The sequence below is a fragment of the Pygoscelis adeliae genome, unplaced genomic scaffold (genome assembly GCF_000699105.1).
Source record: "Pygoscelis adeliae isolate BGI_AS28 unplaced genomic scaffold, ASM69910v1 Scaffold79, whole genome shotgun sequence".
In the NCBI taxonomy this organism is placed as follows: domain Eukaryota; kingdom Metazoa; phylum Chordata; class Aves; order Sphenisciformes; family Spheniscidae; genus Pygoscelis; species Pygoscelis adeliae.
In genome coordinates, this window is record NW_008825532.1 from 3,616,454 (window position 1) to 3,631,244 (window position 14,791).

Sequence of the window (14,791 nt, forward strand, 5' to 3'; positions counted from 1 at the left end):
TTGCTGTGTTTTCAAACAGCTGGAAAGGATTTGCCTCTTGATTTATTTTTAAAGCTTGAATGGTGCCTATTTTTCATATAATCACTTATTAATTTAAGTACTGATGAAGGAGGTGGGACAGTGTGGTTCATTTAGGCCTTCTTGAGCCTGAGGGTTCAAATGTGTTTGGGAAATGCAGGCCTTTCGGGGAAAGGCTGTAACAGCTAGTCTGTAGTGTGAGGTGGGTGATGCTACCCTCTGCTTCTGGAGGGAAGAAAGGCACAGACCTGTTGGAGCGGATCCAGAAGAGGGCCACAAAAATGATCAGGGGGATGGAACACCTCTCCTATGAGGAAAGGCTGAGAGAGCTGTGGTTGTTCAGCCTGGAGAAGAGAAGGCTTCGGGGAGGCCTTACTGCACCCTATCAGCACTTAAAGGGGGCTTATAAAAAAGATGGCAGCAAACTTTTTAGCAGGACCTGTTGCGACAGGACAAGGGGGAATGGCTTTAAACTAAAGAGGGTAGATTTAGACTAGATATAAGGAAGAAATTTTTTCCGCTGAGGGTGGTGAAGCACTGGCACAGGTTGCCCAGAGAGGTGGTGGATGCCCCATCCCAGGAAACACTCAAGGTCAGGTTGGACGGGGCTCTGAGCAACCTGATCTAGTTGAAGATGTCCCTGTTCATTGCAGGGGGATTGGATGACCTTTAAAGGTACCTTCCAATCCAAACTATTCTATGATTCTATGATGCCATAGCACAGAGCACAGCAGGTGCACCCCTGGCCTTCACCTGGTAGCAAGAGAAAACAAGGTGCCTTCAGCATTTGAAGTCTTCTTTTAAGCAGGTTGGTTCATCTGATCAGAGGCAGACTGGCTACTCTGAAGTAGATTTTGTAGGAGATTATAATGTTAGAGAAATAAAGTTTAAATACTCTATTTCAATTTAATTAATTGACTTGCAATTATCCAGCGTAATTCATCCACAGTTCTGTCAGGATGGGACAGAGCATACATTGGTACACCAGAGACAGACACGTGTGGCCTCAGGAGTGCCCACACTGGCCACAGTCAGCCCCAGTGACTGAACGGAGACCCAGTCCTGTCAGAACACAAACCTTGGGGAAATGTAAAAGGGTTCAAATCCTCATTGTGGCTCCTTTCCAGCATGCAGTTTGAACACTGCAGGCCATTCACAAGGGGTGTGCATGGTCAGGTAGGGTCCTACAGCCCATCTCTGACCTCTGGCAATGCACCAAGTCACTCCACTGGCGTGGATTAATGAGTCTGGAAGGTACCTTTGATCCAGAAGAGGTTTTACAATGCAAAAAGACCGCATCCCGTTGCACACCATCGCCCCAGTCCCCTACCAAGTCCTCGGATCATGGCTGCATCTATCAGGTTCCAGCTGTACTTTGCTCTTTTCTAGCAGCGGCTCAATAGTTTGTGTTCCCTTCAAGGTGAGCTCTTCCTTCAATTTTAATTTGACCGTGTCAGCATGTTTTTGTGCTCACATTCAAGTGAAGCTAATTTTACATGGCAATATGCCAGTTCAGGAAACCAATACGCAAATTCATAATTATTCATACATAATTCAGGAATTATTTGCATACAGTAAACAGGCCATCATCCTGATGAAGTGTCAAATGATATAAAGTGCTAATGAAAGAAAGGAGAATAGACAAGAAAAGATCATGTGACCGAGAGAGAGAGAAAGTAGGAGTGGAAATATATCCTCTAATGAACTTTCAAAAGTCTCTCCAGGCTCTTGTGCATTATAAGAGACACCCAAAACACCCTTAAGCACAGCCCCAGGAGCCATCCCCTCTCCCACATTTGTGTCCAGGACAGTACAAATATTCCCAGTGAGCAAAGATACATTTTCAGTCCAGCCCAGGGTTTATCTGGGTATAAATCAGATCTTTCCAATCAAACCAGAAATTATTTCTTCCAAGACCTAGTAATTCAAAATACCCATCATTGTCAGAGGTGAAGTGTTTCATTATTAAAGTGTTCCTTGGCTGTCTCATGAGGATACCTACACTCTTATTATGTATTATCTATGGTGAGACTATTTTAATCATTTCACTGCAAGAGCAAATATTTTGCAGCCTCATTCAAGTCTCTCTTTTGCTCTTATCATGAGGTCTATGAGTGAGACTGAGTCCCCACCTCCAGCAACTGCAAAAATACTCTATATTACTAAGAGTGCTTGTTAGCAACATGTTATTCACTGAGGAAGAAAGGGAGAAATGGATTCATACTCTGATACCGCAGCATTGGATTCATTCACATTGTTTTACAGTGAGTGTTACATCCAGTGGAGAGACCCAACTCTGACTGAAAGCATGCTATTCGCAAGGAAAAAAAATCAAAGGTTTTCGCCGACAGTAAATTCTTCCTTTTTAAATATGCAGACTTCATTATTATTAGCTTGAGCTTTAAAATGTAAATATTTCAGAAAAGGGCTTTTAGCTTTCAAGATTCAGAATAAATGTACCTTGTTTTTAATGTGTTTTTATGTAGATTAATATTTCTACCAAACCGTAGGTCTAAGTAGTTTCAATATTCATCTTAATAAAAACCTCAGAGAAAAATGTTGAAAATTGTTGTGAGAAGTATGCTTTTTAAAGTAATTTTTCAATGTTTAATTTTAAAAACATAATTTTTTAATCATAATTGCTAATTAACAATTTGACAGAGCAAGGAACAGTGCAAAAACAAATTAGAAAGCACAGTTCCTGTCCTGATTTACAGTGTATGACCCTGTTGCTTTGCGCACATTATAATTGGCATAAAATTAAATAGAAGTGATATGTATTACACCTGGTAACAACTCCTGCTAGACTGAACAAAGTCCAACCAGACTGTTTTAGGCTCACGGGGGTTATTGGAGTTTCTAGCACTTTTCGTGCGCATGCGTTATTGGGTGATTTATCATTGATTAGGTGTCATAAAAGACCTGACTTTGCTATCTGCTTCCATTGAAGTGGAAATCAGTGGTATCTACCCAGACTTGCTATAGATTTATTATACTTCCACTGAACTGAAAACATACCTATTATTAACGGAAGGGCAGTCGACATTGTCACTAAATACAGGTACCAAAACATTCATTATCGCTAAGCGTTTTGATTATATTACGGTTTGCTCATTTCTACTCTCACATCAAGAGCAGCAAGGCTGCATCCAGAGGACAAAAGGAGAGACAGGCTTTCTTTGTGTGCATTTCTGTTTGTTTGCTTGCTTTTTAAGCAGATAATATTGCCTCTCTGCAAAATCTATTTACAATCAAGGCTTCAGTCTTGCTTTCTTCTTGGTTGTTTTTTTTTTTCCCAATAATGGACTGCCAGGGGGATGTGAGATTGGGAGATAAATACATTGGCTGCAGTAACTCTTGAGAAGAGCTGACGATTGGTGTGGCTCTCTCTTTCACACTGCTGTATGCATAATAAAAAGGATCTTTTCTGGTGAAGGTGCTCTAGGAGAAAATGTTCTAAGCGCGGTGCACAGTGGAGAGAGAAGGGAGACAAAGTCTGGAAAAGAAGGCAGGAGCATTTTGTGCCATAAGAAAAGATTTAAGCTTGTCAGAATGAAAGACAGGCATTTTCAAAGTGCATAATTTCCAGAGAATTACATGGGATGTGGGTGGCTTCAAGGCTACAGCTCCTGCTCTACCATGATGGGTTTCAAGGTCAGAGTCTAATTTTATCCTGTGATATGACAGTCTGTATTATGAAGCTGCTGAGGCATGCCTGAACGCCTGTTGCCCAAAGTGATTAGCACCTCGGTTTCCTTGTTTTTCTGAAGCCGCGGACAGCGTGAGAATGGGGCAATTTGGGATCGCTCCGTGACTTTTCACGCGTCAGCCTCGTGAATTGCGTGAGTGACACGGTCGCAGCCACAAACAAGACTCCAAGCAGCAGCACAACCACCGTTGGCGGCTTTTAAGATGAGCTGAAGGTGATGAAGGAGAAGGAGTGAAAGCAGAAATCCCTGCGGAAAGGAGGATTTGACAGGACCACAGGGCTGGATGGTTGTGACCTCTAGGAATTGGTCCATCGGGTTCCTGGGATGGGGTCCCTGAGATCAGGGCAGGCAGAGATCTTCACATAAGTGGTTCGAGCAAGCACAGGACAAAATGACTTTCTGCGTTCCCTGCCAGCCCTGCTATTCAATAATTTCTTAATATCCACTAATTCCCTCTGATTTCTTTATTGGCATCTGCAATGCATCCCAAAGAGACACAAGGAGCCCTGTGAAAGAAATTCTGGTAATGTTTTTTGGTGCTTAGAAGACTTTGTCTGATTCTCTGGAGTATCTTATGAGATAAATCATGTTATTGTTAGCGTGGTTTCTAACAATGCATTGAAAATTCCTTGGGAGATACTGGTCCTGTCAGTCCTCAGAATTAAAAAAAAAACCCACACACGAAAACGTCTTGATTCTGGGAGACTTACTGAACACCAGCAGAGAGATCAGCAAGGGGCTTGTGTTCACACACATTATGGATAGACCTAACTGAAAAGAAACAATCATTAATCCCCTTTACTCGCATAAAAATGACGGCTATCAGCACACGAGCTAGGAGAGCTGAGTGGAGCAATTAGAAAAGAAAAAAAGAAAAAAAAGAAATAACTTCTCCCTTTGTTACTTTTCCTATAAATAACAGAGATACATGCCAAAAATGAACACAATTTTTTTTTTCACAAAAATAAACCTACAGATTGCAGGACTGTGCAGAAAATGCTGGAGAGCTGAATACATCCCTGCAGCCCAGGGCCGCTGCTCTGCAATTGTCAGACAGAAAATATCAGGTTTTGCAGTCACCACCACATTCCAGGGCCAGCTCAAAACATGGTTAAGCAGAAAGGCAAATTCTGGAAGGGCAGTTTCCCAGTGAAACGCATCCCATCGAGTGTGTGAGCGCCCTCGGAGGGATCTGCTCTGAGCACCCGTAGCTGCCTGCTCAGCCCTGTGCTTGCAGCCTCCAGACACACGTGGGTTTTTTCTTATCTTGCAAGCCCTTTCTCTCCTGTGAGCTTACCTGTAGCGATATTAAAGCAGTCTCCTAATGAGAAGCTCAGAGACAGATTTTTCCTTGCCTATGCAAGATCACTGCCAGTTCCACCCACCAAAAGTATTGACCGCCACTGGGATGGGGTCACGCCTGGAGCAGCGAGACAACAGAGAGCTGCAAATTGTAAAAGACAAATTAAGTCTCCATTGACAGTTCTGAGCACTAGCACAAAGAGAGCTTTTCCTCCCAGCATAAGGCTTTGTAAGACTTTGCTAGATTGAAAAGAAAAAACAACACATGGTGACAACAACCTTTGGGCAAAGAAAGAGCTAAGGATGAAGCTGTTGCATCTGTAACGGCCAGAGGAGGTGCAGGATGATGCCGTGGGAGCACCAATGGTGCCGAGAGCTGCGTGGCCGCCTCTCACTTCTGCAGCATGGATGACAGAGGTCAGCTCAGTTTTTTGGCTCTAACTGGGCTGACACCAGCTGCCAGCCCCCCAAGTTAGAGACTCAGGGCCATTGCAAACACTAAAGCATCTGGCAACTGTAAACCATAAATTCTCCTCTAAAACACTCTGCTGAAGTGTTTCTTTCTTAAAGTGTTTCTTGTACCTCACCTTATATTTAGCTGTATTAAAATCAGCTTATTCTACACCAGTCCAGTGCTGACTATAAATTATGCTGCTGATGATTATAAATTGTTCATGTTATTTTCAAAGCAGGAAAGATTTGCAAGGTGGGAGAATCTCTCCTATAATCCTTTTACCTTAATCAACCAAGCTTGTAAACTTATTATAAAGAAAACAATCAGAAAACCAGTAACAAATTTGTCTGACAAGGTTATTTTGCCCTCTTTTAATATTTTACTGGTTATGAAGTAGGATTTAAAACAAAGATGCCTTCAAGGTACCTTCACCCCTAGCAGATGGCAGAAGTCACAAAGCTGTAATTGAGAAATCAGTAGCAGCCTCATAATTTACTGCCTCCTACATCAGTGCTGAAAAGAAAAAGAAGGGTGTCCATTTGCTGATGTTGAGGTTACCCGTTTTCCAGTTTGATGCTCCTTGTCCGTGGCCTCTGTGGAGGATGGCCACATCCCACTGCAGTTGTTTTGGAAATCTCCAAACTACTCAGTTGTTTCCAGGGCCGAAGCCAGGGGAAGATGTCATTTTGCCTACTAATAAGTCCCCAGTCGCTTTTCTTTAATGCCTTTGGAGCCAATTCATGAGGATTGGCGGGTGAAGGGCACTTACGCTGGGACTGTGCCTTTTGCATCCCCCTGAGAAGTGACCAGGCTCAGCCCAGAACTTCCCTAACACTAAGGTGAGTGCATGCAGAAAACCTGCGCTCCAAGAAATGCTCCATGTGCATATGGGTTAGACCACTTTTAATTACATGCTTTCACACTATTTTTCTCCCCCACATTCCCAGACTCATGCAGGACCAGCAGGACGTGCTGCAGGGCTGGCTCATGATCCACACATTTAGAAGGAGCTGTATTCATAAACCATAAGGATAAGGTCAGACCTGCATCCTCCAGGCCTGCTTCCTAAAGCATCAAATCCTTAGCAGCAACATGGAAAGCTAAGGAATGAGTAGCACCTTGCCAAGCTTTTCAGCAAGGGCTGAGACCAGCTGGCCTGGCTCAAAAAAGCTGCAGAAGTACCCAAAGCACTGGCTGCACTTTGGCTGCAGCGCTGCCCCCAGCCACAGGATCCGGCATCTCTGCTTTTTGCAACAAAGTCCTACCTGCCGGCAGGTCTCCAACGCCCTGCACAGCAGGCTGGAGGGGGGGGAAACCAGCCCCAGAAAAGGGCTACCGGCAAGCAAAGAGAGTATCATGTGGAAGGTAACAGGGCAAAAGGTGCAGGGGTACAGGCAGCGTTCACTCAGGAGCAATTCTGGAAAAATCCCACAGAGTACATAAATGCCAGGGAAGAGCATTTTCCTTTAATGGCCCCTTCATTTCTCTCTTACTGTATCTGAAGTATGCAATAAAAGGAAATACATTTGAAGCCATAAACAGCCACAAAGAAACAGCCTGGCATCTCCTGAAATACTGCGCAGGGTTGGACCCATGCAATTTCAGAAGGGAGCAGGGTGTTGGTACAAAGGAATAGTATCGATAGACCCATGCTAGGGGAAACCTCATCCTCCGCCAAGAGGTCCGTCTGAATGAAAATCCCACACTGTCTACTCCTCATCACTTGTTCTGCTTCAGAACGCTTGACTGCAGGCTCCATGGTCATCACTGGGGACCATGATGCTACCTGGGGAAGCGGAGCTGGTAGATAGACACGGGGGTGCCTGCAGTGGGACAGCCCCGCAGCAGCACCACGTGTTGTAGGTCCCAGAGATGTGCCACGAGGAGATGATCCAGGACAAGGTCTGTGCCACTGCACCACAGCATAAGGAATCAAACCAGCAAAATTCCACCCCCAGGAGCAGTAATAATGCAATAATTTCAGAGCATCCCTAACTGAACTGCGCCCCACTGGCAAAATCTTGGCTCTATATCTAGAGCCCATCTAGGGGGTTAGGATACCTTCTCCAAGCAGTACCTGGAACAGAGCTGCAGGAAGCGGCTGAGCTGGAGCAGCTACAACCCAGCATTTCCAATTCCCTGTCTCAGCTCTGCCTTGAGCATGGAAGATGCTCGCTGGCTCCAGGAAAGGGGAGTGGCTGCAGCCGGCTTGACTGAGTACGGGGATTTGATCAGGGTGGCCCTGGTGCTGTGAAGTCTGATCTTCTCCCTCCTTTCAGCTGCACTCTCTCCTCATCTAGTCTGTGTCGTCTCTTGCTGCCACATTTTCCCCTTCCAGCAGCACTTTCAACAACAGGCAAATATCTGTTACCTAAGACTCCTTCTCCTTCCTACCCTTTACGTCAGGGGCTAGGGAAATCACAAGAAAATCAACCTGCAGCAAGCCAAAATGGAGCTGAAATCCCTGGTGAGAGGCAGGGGCTCTGCGCCAGGTGCTCAGGTGGGTTAGCCTCCAGCTCTTGCCTAAGCAAAGCAGGCAAGGAAGGGAAGGCAGGAGCAGGAGACCCCTGCCCGGGGAGGCATGGAGGCAGCAGGAGGGGGGAGAGAGCACGGAGGGGGCTGAGGAGGAGGTGGGCATCTACACCAGGGATGGCCGTGGAGAGGGCAGGTTACTCACTGGGGCTTTCTGGGAGAGCCCATCCACCCGGGTTATTCAATCCTACTGATTTTTGCTGTTAAAAGAGCTTCATAAATCCAGGAAGGGAGCAAACAACATAATTAGCAAGCAAATTATACCTCGCAACATGATGAAGAGTGAATAGGGGAGAGGTAACTTGTTGAGATCTATCTGCAAATAAGTCTCCTATTGGAGCAGGCTACATAAACAATTTCTCAGAAACTTATTACATCTGCATGAGTCAGAATTGGCTTGAAAGCAGAAAAAAAAAAAGGTAAAAGTTTACTGAATCCTAATTGGCAACAAACATTTGATCAGCCTCAGAAGTAGTATCATAACTACAGTGATATAACAATGCTGGCTTTCCTATAAAGTGTGTAGAAAGATGTTAAATAACATCTACTGCTGTTTCTAATTTAGCTGGTTGCTGTAAAATAATGCCAAAGTAGGAAAAAAAACCCAAAAAACAAAAAACAAAACAACCCAAAAGACCAATTTCCAGTAACCAAGTGTCAGTAACCAAGGACATGAAAGAGTTTAATAATAATATTTAGTGCAGACATGCATTATGCTATTGGTTGTCCAGCCAGCAACACCTAATTGAACTAAAATTATTCACTCTGCATATCTAATTAGAAGGCACGATTTCAAAGCTGTGATATAATCAGTCACTCAATGTCAGGCTTTTATGTGAGACACAGCTGATGACACTCACTTGTGCATGGCATGGAGGAAATGCCAGTGCTGGAATCGCAGCTTTCGTTTCCAGCAGATATTACTGTTTATGATAGCCTTGATCTTTTTGTCATAAATTTACAGATTCTACTGCTGCACACAGATATCACACACTAAATCTATCAGAAAACATTACCCAGTATAGTTCTTGGCAACACCAACTCCGCTATGTCGACCAGCCAAAACAGGGCTCTAAATGAGGAGAACAACTTGGATCATATGTTTGCTAATTATGCACAAGAAGAAGATGTAAACAAGCTCCATTAAGATTATTATGCATGAGTTCATGTTTTTGCACAATTCACAAATTACCTATAACTGCTTTTCCCAGATAAATAATGTTGGAACAATAAAGATGACATCTTGTGCCGAAGACTGACTTCATTGTGGCTTTCAGAGAAATTACCCTTAGATTTACAGTCTTATTAACACATGACCCTGAAAAAGGTCTGATGAGACTTGTTTATCATCCTAGTCTGGTGGCTGAAAACAGTCCTTTTCTTGATCCAGATGACTCAGCGCAGAAACAATACGGCTCTGAACTGAATCCTTAACAAGGCGGTCTGAAAAAAACAGCCCCAACTGTGTACGAGCATGGATGTCCCTGTATTGCCTAGGAGAAAAGCTGTCTCAGGAGGATGAACATGTAGGATATCTCTCATTTTCTTATTTAATTAATCCTATAGAAAATGGGAATGCTAAAAAAGACAAAACTTCTAGAAATCGTTTGTCCAGCAGTATCCCCGGATCACACCAAGCTTGTGATGCTCCTGCAGAGCGATGCATGGAGAGTCTGGGCGGTCGGGATGAAGACACGGAGCTCCTGCAAGCAGCATCTCCACGTCCTGGACAAACACAGCACCAAATGCATAAAGCCATGGCCTCTCCCCAGGGCTTAGGTCACAATGAGCATGTTGCTTTGCAATATCATTCCCTTTTTAAAGCCCTCCATCCCCAGTGTTTCTAGCTTACTCCTAACTGCATGCTTGTTTGGGGTTTTCTCTTGAAAAATGTCGGGAAGTGACTGCACTCAATTTCTCAGTGCCTTTGTATTTTTTAACAGTGCATAATCAGATCAGGGCAGACTTGTGACTCTTTTAATTAACCATATTATTATTTTGATACTATTTTCTTCTGGACTGTTAGATAACAAAAAAATGCCTTCCTAACCCCATGTTACTCTGCAAATTGCTTTAATTTGTATGTACTAAGCACTGGCCAACTGTCCAGCACTAGGAAGGATAAATCTGACATTAAGAGATTGCTTGTTTTTCTACCGTATCTCCTGGCAGAGCTAGAAGAAGGAAAGTACCTCCCTGAGATGAGACTAATAACACAGGGTAAGTACGTTGTTTCAGCCAGCACTGCAGACGGCTTTGTTGGAGGAGAGCAGCAGTCAGCAGGTTTCTTCCCTTGACTGGGCTTGAACACATGCAGGAAGCCTTAACTAACATTTGTTAGATTTGCAAATCCCTAAATGACCTTCATGTGTCTCTTTAAAATAGTTTTGAAGCACTTCCAGGTTCACCAACCTTACATCATTTCCAAAATGATACTGAGAGCCTTTTCTTAATTTGGAAGTGGGGAGCACCTTGTCCCAGCTGCTCTTTTCACACCTCAAAGGCTTTAAAAAGATAATTCGAGGATTTCTGCAGAAATCTCATCCATCTTCCAAAACCAGCCATCACAAGGGACTCAACTGCTGTAATACTGAGTGCCCAGCGTACTGGAAGGCAGAGCAAAAGCCCCGATGGTCCCAACAAGACCTGGGTGTTAGCCCAAAACTAACCCACACCTCCACGAGCTGCCGCTGCCGTCCAGTCAGAACAAGCGTGTGCTTTCCTACGGAGGTGTTCAGGCATTTGACTTTCAATTTCAGCTTGCTCAGGGGGACCTGCTCTATGTAAAACTGCAGCCAGACCCTGAACATAATATTTTCTAGTGGCATCACTGTTCTCCTTGGCTATGACATTCATAGCCTTTAACTACAGGTATTTTAGAATTATATTAATGTCTCCTATATTATGTAAGGCAGATTAGAGTTCTGTTCCATTTAATCTTGCTCAACCATCATTTATTTAACTTTGCACATTGTCATTCAAAGCAAGTATTTTAAAATCAAGGCTCCATTAAACCTATTCAATAATCTGTTGTTCTGGGTAACTGTTATCACCAGGTGCAATAGCTTTTAATAACTGATAACTATGAAAATAAAAATACGATTGTTAACCTTGGAGTACCCCCAGGCCCTCATTTTAAAGCAGCTCAGGCATTAATCCTACAACTTATAAATAAATGATTATTAAAAAAAGACTAGGAAAAGTTGTAGAAACAGACAACTAAGCCATGTCTTCCATCATTGATTTTGCTTTTTTAAGCAGGTAGGTCTTTTTTCCATGCAGCACACAGAATGACTTTGATGTTTTATATAATGCTGTCACTCACTGAAAGGCAACTTGGAGTTCAGCATAAAATTCAGACTGCACGGAACGTCTAACCTCGCAGCTCCTGCACTCCTATTTATGAAATGTTTTATATTTAAGAGTATTAATACTGCTTGAAAACTATGTTCTGAAGAGACACAATTATGGTGACTCAGTCTTAATCACTTTGTAATTAGATGTGGGTTTAGTAACTTCAAAGTAAGGGGAAATATTGGTCTATTTCCGTACTATTCTTACTCTATGTCATGCTTGTAAAAACTTCAAAGTGTTTAAAAAACCAGTCTGATTTCATACATAATTAGTTATGGAACTGATACTTCCAAACAGAAGCCTGAGACAATAGCAACCCACTTTCTAGCATTTGGCAAGGAACAAAACAAGGCAGAGACAACAGCAAGAATTAGCTCATAGCAATCACCTCCCTGCTTTCCAGAGTGGGAAGGCTTGGGAACAGACAAACCATGTAAGCTGCGCATCTTTAGACTTCCCGTTTGTGCCAGGAAGTTAGCAAGGAGATCTTATGGACTGAAACATATGAAATGGTCAGAGATAGGTGGCTAGGTCCAGAAACACATTTGAAACACGAAGGTGCAGAAAAGTAACACGGCCTAAGGGGAGATGCTCTCAGCCCAACTCTCCGGAGGCCAAGGGTACCTGGTACAGCATCACACAAAGTAGCTAATAACAAGGCAAAATTGCAAGACTGACTGTGAAATTTCATGATGCTTAGATACAGTCATTAGCTTTATCCAGGGAGAAGTGTTAACCCAGGCCTCCTTGTTACCCTTCCTTTTCCTAACACTGGCCAATACCACGTCACCCAAATAGCCCAAACAGTTCTTCCATGAACAGCAGTGCTTGCACAGCACAGCCTACCAGCACCTCAGCAGTTCTCTGGTGCAAGAATCAATGTAAACTGCTATTAAGGCATATTTTTTTCTGTTGTTCCTCCAACACAGTGCAGAGAACCAAAAAAATACCTTTGAAAAGATGCATATATGAGATTAGGTGAATTACAGGCAATATGAACAAGAGACATACGCAGGTATTGACTAACCTTCTTGCTCAAAGTAATTATTGCAGGCTACAGCAAGGAAGCTGCAGTCTCCCAAATACTTTCAATCATATCTCATTGGCCTCCAGCCAGATCAGCCTGCAAGAATCTTTTCAATCACGCGATCCTGTAAAAACCAATTTGGTGTCATGGTGGTGATGAATCTGTCCTCTGACTAACGTGATTATTTGCTTGCTTGCTTTGAGAAAACCCAGATCAGACAGCTTCAGATTTATCCATACATTTTCGGTGTTTTGTTAATCACTCTATTGCTTTATCAATGTTCCCAAATTGGACAATTATCTCCATCTGAAGAACACTTGCTAATTGTCAATACTTGGGAGGCTGGGCATTTGTGATAAATCTAATTAGGGGGACAGCATTTCTGTTGTTCTATCAGAATGTAATAATCAGCTATAAGACAACAGGATAAAAACAAGTGGAAAACAGAATAAAATGCCATATGTTCTCATCCATGGGAAATCATGCCAGACCAATAGCACGTCATTCCTTATAAGAAAACTGCCTTGTTGGACTAGGGAAACACACTTGTCCTCACCTATCCAGAGCGCTGCAGTCAGTGAAATCTCCCTGTGTGAGTTACTGCTCAGGGGTGGAGCAGTTGGGACTTAACAGCAGGAGCCAGCTCCGTGGGGATTGCCAGCAGGCTGTGCTGAAATGGGACTTCTCAGAGCAAGGACATTATCAGCGATGACAATCCTGTTCATGGTGCCCATTAAGGATCCTGGTCCACGAAGCAGCTGTGATGTTCAAGGAACATGCCAGGCTCACGTTCAAGGCAATAGCTGTCTTACAAAGGAAGACATAACATCAAACCTATGTAAAACTGCACTGTACTACACCAGGCTTTTCTTTTCCTTTTTTTTAAACCTTGAAGCGGTCAGCCTGAGAGTCAGAGAAAAGGTGGTGATATCAGAAGGACTAATACAGCTAAAGAGCAGAGTGCGCTGCAAAGAGACATGGCTCACCTCTGCTCTGCATTGGGCTGGTAATTACTGCCCCAGGCCCCTGGGAACGGAAGCAGTAAGAAACATGTTTCATCTCCTAAAGAATCAAGATCTGAAAAAAAAAAAAAAAATTTAATCAATGGTGCAATTTGCTCCTAATTCAGAAACTTTCGAGGTCTGCTGCTGTGAAATAGTTTATAATGAAGCAATTTCTACCACCATGCTGAAGAGGAGAAACGTATGGGCCAGGAACAAATTGAAAACCACTCCACCAGAATCATCCCTCTTGAAGAGCCATCAGTATTGATGCTGAAGTGTCTTCAGTGCATGTGACTTAGCATTTATTACCCACACTGATGCCATGCTAACCAGCCCCGCGCAGGTCGGTGTATCACTGGCTTGTCTCTGCTGTCTGTGCTGCGCTGAGCCTGGGGGCCCAGATGGCATTTGAGCTCCTCTGTGCAAGGAGATGTGCAGGACACGGAGTATGAGATGCTCCCATTTGCCTCCCAGAAAAACTTAACGTATAAATCATCAAGCAGTGGAGGAAAAAAGGGTTTTATAACGTCAGCTGCTGAAGCCTATGTCTGCAAGGCCTCTGCCCCATAGGGAGCAAAGGCTCAGCTGGTGCAAAGAATTTAGTCCACACAGGGGTGACAGCAACTCCTGCACCAAGCCAGGAGGCCTTGCGGTGACCTGCCCGTGGTCACCAAACCCTTGGAGGTTTGCAGGGTTTCCTCAGCTCAGCCAGGACCATCAGGGCACAGGGGCAAGCAGGAGCAGTGGCACAGCCAGTTGCCAGGATGGGCACCCAGGGCTGAGGCTGCCGGTCCTGCCCCAGCACCAGGAAGGCTCAGCTGGGGCAGCTTCTGGACCACAAGCATTGCGGTGAGGCAAGCTTAACACTCACCCTAATGAGCTACCAATTACATCAACAAACTGCGTTAATTTTAATGCTCTTCCATTTATGCTAGAGACATTATGCTTTCACACTCCATTTACCTAACGGTGTCCGCTGAGACAAACAGCAGCTTATTATTAAAGCAGGAGCATCTCCGTACCCCCATGAGCCCCAGGTTGGAGGACCAAACCTCAGTCAGGAGCTCACTGAGACCCAGATGCAGCACGGGGGATGCAGGGGAGGGTGAACAGGCACCCCGCTCGCTGCTGGATTTCCCCAGGGCAGGATCAGTGCTTGGCTGAGGGGAGGAGATGTTTTTGCATCCAAAACCATCCCAATCCCTCTGCAGCTGCAAGGCGGCTGATGGACCTGAGCAGGATCCCAAGCAGCAGCACGCTGGGGCTGGGCACAGAGGCAGCCCTGGGCTTTTCCATGGGCAGGCAGAGCCGCCCAGCCCCTCTCATCGAAGCACACATCTGATAGAGGACATCTGTTCATCAGAAACTGCAGTTTTCACAGGAAAAAAAA